Here is a 15779-nt window from a genome sequence, read left to right as displayed (position 1 = left end):
TCAGCAAAATCACTGGATGTTTTGGAACTACTGAACATAACGCGTCAATGTAAACAGATTTTTCGATAATCTTAATCTTTCATGTGCCTTAATATAAAACTTACACGTTCGAGAAGGCATTTCTGCCAAAAAAAATGCATTTTGATAAAATAAAAATGTATGTTCAAAAGGCTCTCCTGTAAAGTCGTGATTTGCGACAGACGCCTAGTTTCCTGAATCAGGTCACAAAGTAACCCGTTTTTCCCCACGTATAAGTCTCTCACCTGAGCCCTACCACTATTCTGCCTGGTCCATTTCTCCCACCAGTACAGCAGGAGCATGAGAGAAGTTTGAATGTTCTCTCTCCATACTCACTCCACATGCGTGGTCTCAGGACTCATGGCGCACTCCTGCTGCCCATACCCAGTCAGCAATTTTACCAGTGTTTGTGAAAGTCCAAATCTTCCAGTGCCAAAATGAAGCATAGTATTTTAGTTGCTACACGATGAGGATGGGATTCGAACCCATGCATGCAGAGCACAATGGATTAGCAGTCCATCGCCTTAACCACTCGGCCACCTCATCCTGTATATTGGAAGTGGCAAATGACCTTAAAAAACTGTAGTTGCTGTATGTAAACCCTAGATTGAAATCAATGAAAGCAATGGCAGGGCCATGTGTCGATCCCATCGAGATATTTAACAAATGTTTTGTCAGGCCGAGTGGTCTCAAGTGCTTGATTAAGTGTGTTGAGGTGTCGGTTCAAATCCAACCATTGAGGTTGCCCTTGGTGAAGCTATTCTTCAATACCTGAATCTTATTAGTCGCACTAGGATTGTGCAGGGACACTATATTCATGTGGGGCCATGTAAGAGAGGAAATAACAAATGTTTTGTAAACAGGTTGGTGTTATAATCCACACATGCAGTTCATCGCCTTCACCACTCAGATACCAAGTCCTGTGCTCTCGCTGTGGCAGTCAGCAATTTTACCAGTGTTTGTGAAAGTCCAAATCTTCCAGTGCCAAAACAAAGCACATAATTTTAATTGTTACACGATGAGGATGGGATTCAAAGCCATGCATGCAGAGCACAATGGATTAGCAGTCCATCGCCTTAACCACTCGGCCACCTCATCCTGTATTTTGGAAGTGGCAAATGATCTTAAAAACCTGTAGTTGCTGTATGTAAACCCTAGATTGAAATCAATGAAAGTTAGGCAGAGCAATGGCAAGGCCATGTATCGATCCCATCGAGATATTTAACAAACGTTTTGTCAGGCCGAGTGGTCTCAAGTGCTTGATTAAGTGTGTTGAGGTGTCGGTTCAAATCCAACCATTGAGGTTGCCCTTGGTGAAGCTATTCTTCAATACCTGAATCTTATTAGTCGCACTAGGATTGTGCAGGGACACTATATTCATGTGGGGCCATGTAAGAGAGGAAATAACAAATGTTTTGTGAAGAGGTTGGTGTTATAATCCACACATAGAGTTCATCGACTTCACCACTCAGATACCAAGTCCTGTGCTCTCGCTGTGGCAGTCAGCAATTTTACCAGTGTTTGTGAAAGTCAAAATCTTCCAGTGCCAATATTCTGCTATTTGCATGTGGCAAATGACCTTAACTGGTGCCTCTAGAGACAAAACCTCTCTCATCGTCACTCAATGCCTAGGCTTACCTCCACTGTACTCACATCCTACCATACCCTTGTCTGTACATTATGCCTTGAATCTATTCTTCCACGCCCAGAAATCTGCTCCTTTTGTTCTCTGTTCTGAACGCACTAGACGACCAGTTTTTATCGCCTTTACCCGTACCATTATGCTACTCCTCCTCTGTTCCTCTGGTGATGTAAAGGTTAAGCCTGCAGCCCCCAGCACCGCTCTCATTCCCCAGGCGTTCTCATTTGTTGACTCCTCTAACCGTAAAAGCCTTGGTTTCATGCATGTTAAAATCCAAAGCCTCTTCCCTAAGTTTGTTTTATTCACTGCTTTAGCACACTCCACCAACCCTGATGTCCTAGCCGTGTCTGAATCCTTGGCCACCAAAAATCCTGAAATTTCCATCCCCATCTACAAAATTTTCTGACAAGATAGAACTGCCAAAGGGGGCGGAGTTGCAATGTACTGCAGAGATAGCCTGCAGAGTTCTATCATACCATCCAGGTCTCTGCCCAAAACATTCGAGCTTCTACTTTTAAAAATCCACCTTTCCAGAAACAAGTCTCTCACCATTGTTGCTCTCACCCCCCTTAGCCCCCAGCTGTGCACTGGACACCATATTTGAATTGATTGCCCCCCATCTATCTTCAGAGTTCGTACTGTTAGGTGACCTAAACTGGGACATGCTTAACACACCGGCCATCCTCCAATCTAAACTAGATGCACTCAATATCACACAAATTATCAAGGGGACCTACCAGGTACAACCCTAAATCCGTAACCATGGGCAACCTCTTAGATATCATCCTGACTGCTTCCGTAATTGGTCCGTGGTCAAACGACCACACCTCATGACTGTCAAACGCTCCCTAAAACACTTCAGCGAGCAGGCCTTTCTAGTCGACCTGGCCCGGGTATCCTGGAAGGATATTAACCCCATCCCGTCAGTAGAGGATGCCTGGTTGCTATTTAAAAGTGCTTTCCTCGCCATCTTAAAGAGGCATGCCCCATTAAAAAAATGTAGAACTAAGAACAGATATAGGTTATTGGATATTGGTTCACCCCAGACTTGACTGCCCTTGATCAGCATAAAAACATCCTGTGGCGTTCTGCATTAGCATCGAATAGCCCCCGCGATATGCAACTTTTCAGGGAGGTCAGGAACCAATATACAGTCAGTTTGAAAAAAATAGCCCTAGCTTTCCTAACAGAAATGTTCATCCTGTAGCAATAATTCCAAAAAGATTTGGGACACTGTAAAGAATTAGAGCACCTCCTTCCAGCTGCCCACTGCCAAGAGGCTAGCAACCACTGTCACCAGCAATAAATCTACGATAATCGATAATTTCAATAAGCATTTTTCTACGGCTGGCCATACTTTCCACCCGGCCAACAGCTCTGCACGCCCTGCAGTAACTTGCCCAAGCACCCCCCGCTTCTCCTTCAGCCAAATCTAAACAGCTGATGTTCTGAAAGAGCTGCAAAATCTGGATCCCTACAAATCAGCTGGACTAGACAATCTGGACCCTCTCTTTCTAAAATGATCTGCCGAAATTGTTGCAACCCCCAATAGTAGCCTGTTCAACGTCTCTTTCGTATCGTCTGAGATCCCCGAAGATTGGAAAGCTGCTGCGGTCAACCCGCTCTTCAAAGGGGGAGACACTCTAGACCCAAACTGTTATACACCTACAGTTGAAGTCAGAAGTTTACATACACCTAGGTTGGAGTCATTAACTTCTTATGGGCAGGTGGGACAGTAACGAAATACATCAAAATAAAGCTTAACTTCTTGTTAATCCAGCTGCTGTGTCAGATTTCAAAAAGGCTTTACGGCGAAAGCACACCATGTGATTATCTGAGGACAGTACGCCGCATACAAAAGCATGAAAACTTATTTCAACCAGGCAGGTGCAAAAAGTCAAAAATAGCAATATAATAAATGCCTTACCTTTGGTGATCTTCTTCTGTTGGCCCTCCAAAAGGTCCCGGATACATCACAAAGGGTTATTTTTGTTTGATAATGTCCTTCTTTATATCCATAAAAACTCAGTTTAGCTGAGAAGAAGTTAACAGATCACCGACTATTTCAAATCCCACCGTACCTTCTCCACTATGCAATCTGGTTTCCGAGCTGGTCATTGGTGCACCTCAGCCACACTCAAGGTCCAAAACGATATCATAACCGCGATCGATAAAAGACAGTACTGTGAAGCCGTCTTCATTGACCTGGCCAAGTCTTTCGACTCTGTCAATCACCAAAACACACCGCAGGACCTTGGTATGCTTCTTACAAAGCCACTCCTTCGTTGCCCGGGCGGTGTGTTTGGGATCATTGTCATGCTGAAAGACCCAGTCACGTTTCATCTTCTATGCCCTTGCTGATGGAAGGAGGTTTTCACTCAAATACTCACAATACATGGCCCCATTCATTCTTTCCTTTACACAGATCAGTCGTCCTGGACCCTTTGCAGAAAAACAGCCCCAAAGCATGATGTTTCCACCCCCATGCTTCACAGTAGGTATGGTGTTCTTTGGATGCAACTCAGCATTCTTTGTACTCCAAACACGACGAGTTGAGTTTTTACCAAAAAGTTATATTTTGGTTTCATCTGACCATATGACATTCTCCCAATCTTCTTCTGGATCATCCAAATGCTCTCTAGCAAACTTCAGATGGGCCTGGACATGTACTGGCTTAAGCAGGGGGACACGTCTGGCACTGTAGGATTTGAGTCCCTGGCAGCGTAGTGTGTTACTGATGGTAGGCTTTGTTACTTTGGTCCCAGCTCTCTGCAGGTCATTCACTAGGTCCCCCCGTGTGGTTCTGGGATTTTTGCTCACCGTTCTTGTGATCATTTTGACCCCACGGGGTGAGATCTTGCGTGGAGCCCCAGATCCAGGGAGATTATCAGTGGTTTTGTATGTCTTCCATTTCCTAATAATTGCTCCCACAGTTGATTTCTTCAAACCAAGATGCTTACCTATTGCAGATTCAGTCTTCCCAGCCTGGTGCAGGTCTACAATTTTGTTTCTGGTGTCCTTTGACAGCTCTTTGGTCTTGGCCATAGTGGAGTTTGGAGTGTGACTGTTTGAGGTTGTGGAGAGGTGTCTTTTTTACTGATAACAAGTTCAAACAGGTGCCATTAATACAGGTAACGAGTGGAGGACAGAGGAGCCTCTTAAAGAAGAAGTTACAGGTCTGTGAGAGCCAGAAATCTTGCTTCTTTGTAGGTGACCAAATGCTTATTTTCCACCATAATTTTTAAATAAATTCATTAAAAAAATCCTACAATGTGATTTTCTGGATTTTTTTTCTAATTTTGTCTGTCATAGTTGAAGTGTACCTATGATGAAAATTACAGGCCTCTCTCATCTTTAAGTGGGAGAATTTGCACAATTGGTGGCTGACTAAATACTTTTTTGCCCCACTGTATATACCGTTACACATGCACTTATCACATAGTATTCCATACATAAATTAAAGGTCATGCAACCTGAGTTGAAACCTGAGTGAGGTGCACATGTACATAAACAGATACATGCGCAATATATTCATGTGTTGGACACTTGATACGGTCACATGATTTTGTTGTGGTATGGCACAAAATAATGTTACGACCACATATCACAATTAATTGTATATATCAATATTTTACTAAGTGGATGGTCTCTACAGAAGGTGTAAACAGTACAGCCAAATGGTTCGTTGCATAGTAGGAATATCATAAATAGGTAGTGTCAATATAAATAACATACGGTACAGTATGTACAAGAACAATATCAGTGATAGACGAGGTAGTTATATGCATACAATCAGGGGTAAAGTGGCTGAGCAGCAGGATAAAAAAAAAAAAAAAGCACCGTACCAGCCTCCAGTCCAACCAGCTCTGGGATGTTGACCTGTCACAGTGCTGTCCTTCACAACACCAGCAATCTCAGACAAAGTGTTCACTCTGTTCTTTCTGAAGCGCTTCTTGATGAGGTCGAAGCACCAGCCATGGGCAAACTTGGTGTGGCCTGTGATCAGGAAGGGAAGGTCCAGATTGTGGTGGAGGTTGTGAATACCATTGTACAAACTTGTTCTTGTTTTGGCCACTGCAGTTATCACAATTCAGGTCCACACGTGTTTTCCCAACTCCGTAGTTGAAGAAATGGTGCCTGTAGTTGATGACAGTGCTGCTGCCTTTGCTTGCTTGGGCCAGCTCTCTTTTTAATGACTGGTGGATTAGAGTCAGGTGGGTTCTACTGATTGATGCTGACAGACAAATTCCAGATACAAATATTTTAGCATTATTTTACAATAAATGCAAAAAAAATGGCATTCTGCTTTATCACTGCACACAGTTCATACAGGGAATGTTAGCTACTGTAGCTAACAGTAAGCTTTAACTAGCATTACAATACAGATTTTCTAGCTATGACAAAATTTACTTCTTTGGGGTAGTGGGCAGTATTTTCATGTCCGGATGAAAAGCGTGCCCAGAGTAAACTGCCTGCTACTCAGGCCCAGATCCTAGGATATGCATAGTATATTTGGATAGAAAACACTCTGAAGTTTCTAAAACTGTTTGAATGATATATGCGAGTATAACAGAACTCATATGACAGGCAACAACCTGAGAAAAAAATTAACCAGGAAGTGGGAAATCTGAGGTTTGTAGGTTAACTCTTTGCTTATCCAAGATACAGTGGAAATGGGGTCATGTTGCACTTCCTAATGCTTCCACCAGATGTCACTTTTCGTTCGTACTTTCCGCTGGATCTCTTTGGATTGATTTGTCGTTTGAGCGCCGTACTCAGATTATTGCATGGTTTGCTTTTTCCGTAAAGTTTTTTTTAAAAATCTGACACAGCGGTTGCATCAAGGAGAAGTTGATCTAAAATTCCATGTATAACGTGTATTTTCATCAACATTTATGATGACTATTTCTGGAAATTGATGTGGCTCTCAGCAAAATCACTGGATGTTTTGGAACTACTGAACATAACGCGTCAATGTAAACTCAGATTTTTCGATAATCTTAATCTTTCATGTGCCTTAATATAAAATTTACACGTTCGAGAAGGCATTTCTGCCAAAAAAAATGCATTTTGATAAAATAAAAATGTATGTTCAAAAGGCTCTCCTGTAAAGTCGTGATTTGCGACAGACGCCTAGTTTCCTGAATCAGGTCACAAAGTAACCCGTTTTTCCCCACGTATAAGTCTCTCACCTGAGCCCTACCACTATTCTGCCTGGTCCATTTCTCCCACCAGTACAGCAGGAGCATGAGAGAAGTTTGAATGTTCTCTCTCCATACTCACTCCACATGGGTGGTCTCAGGACTCATGGCGCACTCCTGCTGCCCATACCCAGGTTACAGATAGGAGTGTTGAAAGTCACTTTTGCATTGAACGACTTGGTTCTTTCTTCAGCCGGTTAGGGAGGGGTTTAGGTTCACACTGTTCGGTTCAATTATCTCTTTCATTCATTAAGATACCATCTGATGGCCCTCCCGAGTGGCACAGTGGTCTAAGCTGTTCCACTAGAGATTCTAGGTTTGAGTCCAGGCTCTGTCGCAACCGGCCGCGACTGGGAGGCAGCGCACAATTGGCCCAGCATCGTCTGGGTTAGGCCAGCAGGGATATCCTTGTCTCATCATGCACTAGCGACTCTTGGGGTGGGCCAGGCGCAGTGCACACTGACACGTTTGCCAGGTGTACGGTGTTTCTTCCGACACATTGGTGCCGCTGGCTTCCGGGTTGGATGGGCATTGTGTCAAGAAGCAGTGCGGCTTGGTTGGGTTGTGTTTCGGAGGACGCATGGCTCTCGACCTTCGCCTCTCCCGAGTCCGTACGGGAGTTGTAGCGATGAGACAAGACTAACTACTACCAATAGAATACCACGAAATTGGGAAGAAAAAAGGGCTGACAAATACAACAAAAATAGATACCGTGTCACATTTGCCATAACTTGAGTGAGAACAGAGCAAAACAATCAGTTTAAGACACTTTGAATCTGGAAATCCAGACCATCCATTATGATAAATTATATTCTCAATACCAATATCTCTAAGACAAATGTCAGAGTATAACATGCGGTTACTGTTGAAACCATTTTCAAAATTTAATCATACTCCCTTTTTTTTACTGGCCACCTCTCTGAAGAGTTACCAGATCAGGGCGTTAGTACCCCAACCCAAGGGGGAGTCCCAACAATCCAGCAGACCCAATCTGGTGAAATTTGTATCGAAACAAAGACAAAAATTAAGTCAGCAATACACATGTCACAATCCATTTGGAGTGACTGTCATCCCTTAACATATTTTTCCTTCTATATACACAGACAGAACAAAGTACATTTGTATATTTACCCGAAGACCATGCCCCCTGGTACCTGGTAATTTTCCCTTCCAACACATGATTCAAAAACATGTTACATAAAAAATAAACCAGTTCAAATAACCAATCAATTTAGAATTACAACTCTTGATAACCCCATAAGGAAATAATCTCATAAAGTAATGGAAAAATAGAACAGAAACTGGTGTTTCTCATTCATTATATTATTAAATCCCACCTGTTTCGATCATTTCCTGTGAGATTGGTGAGAACTGATCAGAAAGTCAGGATACTGGGCATTCGACACCATTAAATAGTTCCTTTCCTTGTCCTTCAGAAACCATTTAAAAAACATGTCCATTCTTCTGCATACCCAATTTAAAAACAAATTGAAAAGACCCCACAAAATGAATCCCGCGGTATTAACACCAATAACAAATATTCATACCTGGTGAGTTGTGTGTGCATGCTAGTGTGGTAAACCGTAGGTTAAAACACACATGAACAGGCCTTACTTATCTGGGAACTCTGTTTATGGCCTAATCCAGATACATTTATACTTAACTGCTGAAAACCAGTTTCGGGGAACATTCCAACGATAGATAATGAAACCACCTCCTCTTCCGGAAAAGAAAGTGTACATTGTTAGCATTCACTTTGCTACATCTTAAATCAGCAATCCAAAAGTATTAATTATAAACCAACCATGATAATGGTAAATCCACTGTCCTTACTCTAATCATTAAATGTTTGTTTTAATCCACCCAATCATTTATGTATCCTTTATTTAGCATCTACTATCCTTATCTCGCAACCGAGTCTAATGTTGCAGTGTCTAACTGTTCACTGGTCTCTTTTCCCCATGATTCTCCATAACCACAATGTTCATGAACTAAACAGTTTAAAACTTAATTTTAGATTTTGTAACCCTAATGCTTTTCTCATGATTCCTATCGCCCACTATAAAAATCTATTTCAGAATAAGACATAAAATGTCTGAGATTAAACCCCTCCCCAAAGTGTTTGCAAGGAGTGTTTGGCCAGATCATTTGACTTTTTTTGCCTCTATAGAATCCATCCCCCTGGCCCCCATTTCACCTAGATTCTTCAACCCAAAATACTTTTTCCTGTAGCAAATTCATCCAGTTTCTCATAAGGAATCCACAATATTTGATCCCAGGCATATATCACTTTTCAATACTACGTCTCCCTTCACATAGAAACTGTATCTTCAATGAACCACTATCGATCTATCCGAGGCCATACACCACTGTGTGAAAGTTCCCTGTCCCGTTACTTTCAGGAATGTATGCTGCTGTTTTGACAAAGATGCAAAGGCTTGCATCTCAGCATACCCCCGAATGCAGCGGGTTCAGTGGTCTCCATTACAGGTCGACACTCATTCTTCCATTGACCGATAGCCCCACATCTAAAACAGGGAGCTAACCCCTTGTGCCTTGGAAAGGGTAGCAAACCAGTGCTCTTGCTGTTTCTTTGTCCTACCGTAGCAATTGAGACCCCTTTAAAGAAACTTGTTGAAATCGGACACTGTGGTGGGATTAACAAGGCTTTACGACAAAAGCATACCATGCAATTATGTTAGGTCAGTCAGTACCTAGTCACAAAAAAAACAGTATTTTTTCCAGCCAAAAGAGAAGATTCACAAAAAGCAGAAAAAATGAATCACTAACCTTTGATGATCTTCAGATGGCACTCATATAACTTCATGTTACACAATACATGCATGTTTTGTTCGATAAAGTTCATATTCATATGCAAAAATCTGTTAACATTGGCTCGTTGCTATGTTTTGCCTCCAAAGCATCCAGTGAAAGTGCAGAGAACCACATCCATTTACAGAAATACTCAAATGTTAATGAAAATACAACATATGCATGGAATTAAAGATATACTTCTCCTTATTAATGCAACCGCTGTGTCAGATTTCAAGAAAGCTTTACGGAAAAAGCACAACATGGAATAATCTGAGTACAGCGCTCAGAGACCAAAACAAGCAATACAGATACCCGTTATGGAGTCAAAGTCAGAAATTGCATTGTAAATATTAACTTACCTTTGATGTTCTTCATCAGAATGCACTCACAGAAATCCCAGTTCCACAATAAATGTTATTTTTGTTTGATGAAGTCCATAATTTGTCCAAATACCTCCTTTTTGTTCAGCATTTAGTACAGTAATCCAAATGCGCAGGCACAAGGTCCAGACAAAGCCAAAAAGTTATATTATAGTTCGTAGAAACATGTCAAACAATGTATATAAATCTTCAATAATGTTTCAACCGGAGAATTCCTTTGTCTTTAGAAATGTAAGGGAACGGAGCTAATTCAAGGGCCATGACTCAATCAGCTCTCATTCTCTCCCACTTCACAGTAGAAGCCTCAAGGTTCTAAAGACTGTTAACATCTAGTGGAAGCCTTAGGAAGTGCAATATGACCCCACAGACACTGTATATTGGATAGGCCAAGACTTGAAAACCTCAGATTTCCCACTTCCGGTTTGGATTTTTGCCTGCCATATGAGTTCTGTTATAATCACAGACATCATTCAAACAGTTTTAGAAACTTCAGTGTTTTCTATCCTACACTAATAATATGTGTAGGATAATAAAATATATATAATATCCTATCCAAATCTACTAATATGCATATCCTAGCATCTGGGTAGCAGGCAGTTTACTCTGGGCACGCGTTTCATCCGGATGTGAAAATACTGCCCCCCTACCCCAAAGAAGTTAAACCAAGTTTATTAATTCCAGAGTGTTGAACAGGCAGACACAAAACACAGATGACGCAATCTCAATCGCACACTGCCCTTTCCCACCTGGACAAAAGAAACACCTATGTGAGAATTATGTTCATTGACTTCAGCTCAGCGTTCAACACCATAGTGCCCACGAAGCTCATCACTAAGATAAGGACCCTGTGACTAAACACCTCCCTCTGCAACAGGATCCTGGGATTCCTGACGGGCCACCCCCAGGTTGTAAGGGTAGGCAACAACATGTCTCCCATGCTGATCCTCAAAACTGGGGCCCCTCAGGGTTGTGTACTTACTGCACGGCCAGGCACGACGCCAACACCATCATTATGTTCGCTGATGACAGTGGTAGGCCTGATCACAGACAACGATGAGACAGCCTATAGGGAGGAGGTCAGAGACCTGGCAGTGTGGTGCCAGGACAACATCCTCTCCCTCAAATGTGAGCAAGACAAAAGGAGCTGATTGTGGACTACAGGAAAAAGCCAGCGGAACAGGCATCCATTAACATCAACAGGGATGTAGTGGAGCGGGTCGAGAGCTTAAAGTTCCTTGGTGTCCACATCACCAACGAACTATCATGTTCCAAACACACCAAGACAGTCATGAAGAGGGCATGACAGAACCCACCTCCTAGGAGACTGAAAAGATTTGGCATGGGTCCCCAGATCCTCAAAATGTTCTATAGCTGAACCATCGAGAGCATCCTGACCAGTTGCATCAACACCTGGTATGGCAACTGCTTGGCATCTGACCATAAGGCGCTACAGAGGGTAGTGCATATGGCTCAGTAAATCACTGAGGCCAAGCTTTCTGCCATCCAGGACCTACATAATAGGCAGTGTCAGAGGAAAGCCCATAAAATTTTCAAAGACTCCAGTCACCCAAGTCAGACAGTTCTCTATGCTACCACATGGCAAGCGGTACAGGAGCGCCAAGACTAGGACGAAAAGGCTCTGACAGCTTCTACCCCAAGCGATAAGACTGCTGAACAATTAATCAAATGGCCACCGGACTAGTTACATTGACCCCCCCCACGTCGCACCTACCGATATTTTACAAATTACCTCAACTAACCCGTACCCCCGTACCCCCGCACACTGACTCGCTACCAGTACCAGTACCTGTTACTGTTATTGTCTTACTTTAGTTTATTTGGTAAATATTTTCTTAACTCTTCTTGAACTGCACTGTTGGTTAAGGGCTTGTAAAGTAAGCTTTTCACTGTAAGGTCTACGCTTGTTGTATTTGGCGCATGTGACATTGAGATTCACACAAGCATTGATATTTAACCCTTTCTCCAATGCCGAGTCTCCTCCCACACATCAGAACAGCCACTGCATCTATTGCTAGACAGAACCTTAGTGATATCTGTCTTCCTCAGAACTCTGCACCACAGTGCTCATTCCTCCCCAACTCACGGCTGTCATAGTCTGGTACCAGTCACGATCTCTTCTCCTCCGAGGATCCCTCCCGGCTAACATATCCTGACAATGTAAACGTTATACATTACCCTCTCCCTCTGTGACATGAATAAGTATATTTCATATTCTCAGAACCCAACAATGACACTTTATGCACTTATGACAAACTATTTATTCCCTGTTATGAACGGGATATCAGATAGCTTTCGATATACGACGGTCCATTATGTTGTGTCCAGGGGTAGACATTAGGGTAGGGCCTGATTTTGTAACTAGGCATGACTTTCACTTAAAACCAAGCCCATCACCAGTCCCATCCCCTTTGGGCCAGGACAAAACAGCTTGGCAGCTGTTTTTTTTATTTTATGTACCAAACAGCTTGGTACATCATACTGTACCTTTCCACTCAGATCTCTCCTCACCTGCTCCCTCCACTAATCATGTGTCCTAAACCTCTTCTCTGCCCCCTCCCAGTCTCCCCCTCTCTCCAGTGAGTGATGAAATGGATTTGAAACCTTGCAAGTTATTAAAGATCAGTCCAGTTGAGCTGTGTTGAACTGCAGTTCCTTACTGCTCGTACCGGATTGGTTGTTCAGCTCCCCACAAACAGACCTCAGTCACTCACTGGCTGCACACCAATTCTATTCTATTTTTTTTCTTCTTAAAACTGCATTGTTGGTTAAGGGCATGTAAGTAAGCATTTCACTGTAAGGTTTTCACCTGTTGTACTCTGCACGTGACAAATAAAATGTGATGTTCATGGTAATCTATTGAGTGTTAAAGTGAGAAAGGCTATTCTCCATTCAAATTAACTTTTAAGTGATGTTAGTTTTGAGAAATGCAACTTTGTTATATGTCACGCTCAAAACTGTAGCCTAGTTTATATTGTAAGAGCATTTGAAAAGAGAACACTAAAAGTTTTGCTCCCCCCAACTTGTAATGCATACTCAGGGAGAAAAAGGTGTAGATTCACACACAGAGCATGGCAGATGTTAATTCAGCCTTCGCAGAAGGCAGAAATTGTGGTCACAGGCAGACAAATTGTCAAACATAGGTAGGCAGTAAAAAAAACAAATACCTCACAACCATACTAACAGAAAGAACTGAACTAAATAGGGAGCTGGAGAGACAGCACATTGTTGGCGGAGGTACTTCGCTATTTCGTGGTTCAGGCGTTCCGTCTGCCCGTTGGGTCTGGGGGTGGTATGCAGAGGAGAGGTTGAGGGCGACCCCCAGTCGGTCACAGAAGGCTCGCCACACCCGGGAGACAAACTGGGGCCCAAGGTCAGAGATGGTGTCCTCTGGAATCCCATACAGCCGGAACACCTGCTGGAATATATACTCCGCCACTTCCATGGCGTTAGGTAGATGAGGAACCAGACAACACATTTTACCAGAGGTTACCAGAGGATTCAGGAAGGTCTGTTAACAGCTAATTTGGACCAGGGTCTGTGGGGGATTGGCAAAAGTTGAAGCTTCCCAGAAGGGAGATGAGGGCTTTTGGTTTGGGCGCAGACTGAACAGGAGAGTACGTAATCCCGTACTTCGAATGCCAGTGAGGACCACCAGAAATCCCGGGCTAGAAGTTCAGTGGTTTGTGTAATGCCCGGATGTCCTGACCCCAAGGACGTGTGATACCATTGCATCAGTTGAGGTCCAACAGCTGCTGGTACACAACTTTTCCCAGCTGGTGTCTCAGGAGGAGCCGGGTCGGTGGTTAGGGCTTCTTGTATGGCAGGGTGAACCTCTCACTGTACCGGTTCCCTAATGCAAGAGGAAGAAAGAATGGGTGTAGGGTCTGTGTTGCTGGTCGGAAGGTCAAACTGGCAGGAGAGAGCATCAGCATTTATGTTATTCTCTCCAGGGATGTAAGTAACATGAAAATGGAAGCGTGTGCAGGTGAGCCCAGCGGACTTGTCTGGAGTTTAACCTCTTGGCCCCTCTGATATATTCGAGATTACGATGGTCTGTTAGGACGAGAAAGGGATGTTGTGCGCCCTCCAACCAGTGGCGCCACTCCTTGAGGGCCAGCTTGCTGCGAAGGAGTTCTGTTCCCCACATAATTCGTAATTCCTCTCAGCGGGGATAACTTCCAGGAGAAGGCACAGGGATGTGATTTGGGAGGTGTTCCCACCCACAGAGAGTATGTCGCCTACTTAGGAGGCATCCATCTCCAGGGTGAAAGGAATGGTCAGATCAGGTTGGTGAAGGACAGGAGCTGAGGTGAAGAGGCGTTGCGCTAGCGGAACCCCTCGACAACATTCCGCTGAAGAGGCAGCGAGCGAAATTCAAAAATATTTTTGGGAAGTATGTAACTTCACATTAACAGCAAATGAAAGATAAACATCTTGTTAATCTATCCATGGTGTCCGATTTCAAAAATGATTTACAGCGAAAGCACAACATATGATTGATTATGTTATGTCATAGCCAAGTAAAAAACAAAAACAGCAATTTTTCCAGCCAAAGATAGAGTAACAAAATGCAGAAATAGTTCAAATTAAATCACTAACCTTTGATGATCTTCATAGGACATCATGTTACACAATACATGTATGTTTTGTTCGATAATGTGCATATTTATATCCCAAAATCTCAGTTTACATTGGCGCCTTACGTGCAGTAATGTTTTGATTCCAAAACATCTGGTGATTTTGCAGAAATACTCATAAACATTGATAAAAGATACAAGTGTTATTCACAGAATTAAAAGATAGACTTCTCCTTAATGCAACCGCTGTGTCAGATTTTAAAAAAACTTTGCGGAAAAAGCATAATCTGAGAACGGAGCTCAGATCCCAAAACAGCCAGAGGAATATCCACCATTTTGGAATCAACACCTTAAATGTTCACTTACCTTTGATTAACTTCATCAGAATGCACTCCCAGGAATTCCCAGTTTGACAATAAATGACTGATTTGTTCCATAAAGTTCCATCATTTATGTCCAACTAGCCACTTGTTAGCGTGTTCAGCCCAGTAATCCATCTTCATGAGGCGCAGGCACTTCATCCAGACAAAAACTCAAAAAGTTCCGTTACAGTCCTTTAGAAACATGTATGGAACGATGTATGGAATCAATCTTTAGGATGTTTTTAACATAAAACATCAATAATGTTCCAACCGGAGATTTCCTTTGTCTTCAGAAAAGCACTGGAACGAGAGGCAATTCTGTCGGGAGCGCGCGTCATGAGACCAAGGTTCTCTGCCAGACCACTGACTCAGATCTCATGAGCCCCTGCTTTATAGTAGAATCCTCATTCAAGTTTCTAAAGACGGTTGACATCTAGTGGAAGCCGTAGGAAGTGCAACTTTAGCCATATCTCAATGTGTAGTCGGTAGGCCAAGCTTTGAAAAACTACAAACCTCAGATGTCCCCCTTCCTGGTTGGATTTCTCAGGTTAACCTGCCATATGAGTTCTGTTATACTCAGACGTCATTCAAACAGTTTTAGAAACTTCAGAGTGTTTTCTATCCAAAACTAATAATATGCATATATCAGCATCTGGGACAGAGTAGCAGGCAGTTTACTCTGGGCACCTTATTCATCCAAACTACTCAATACTGCCCCCCTGTCACCAAGAAGTTAATGGGGTTGTGCTCAATGTATTTGCTGC

At 42.9% G+C, this 15779-nt stretch overlaps 1 long non-coding RNA gene and 1 other non-coding gene across 3 annotated transcripts in view; both read right to left on the bottom strand.

Moving 5' to 3' along the window:
- LOC149977928 (uncharacterized) overlaps nucleotides 1-15779 on the bottom strand; it is a 222036-nt gene that overhangs the window by 35264 nt on the left and 170993 nt on the right. The window lies entirely within an intron of this gene.
- trnas-gcu (transfer RNA serine (anticodon GCU)) lies at nucleotides 483-564 on the bottom strand. The gene has a single exon. It is a non-coding gene; the product is annotated as a tRNA-Ser (tRNA).

This window comes from Oncorhynchus mykiss, chromosome 15, assembly GCF_057628025.1.
Source record: "Oncorhynchus mykiss isolate SJ-2025 chromosome 15, ASM5762802v1, whole genome shotgun sequence".
NCBI lineage: Eukaryota > Metazoa > Chordata > Actinopteri > Salmoniformes > Salmonidae > Oncorhynchus > Oncorhynchus mykiss.
The sequence above is the reverse complement of the archived record's forward strand: the minus strand, read 5'-3'. Positions and strand labels throughout refer to the sequence as shown.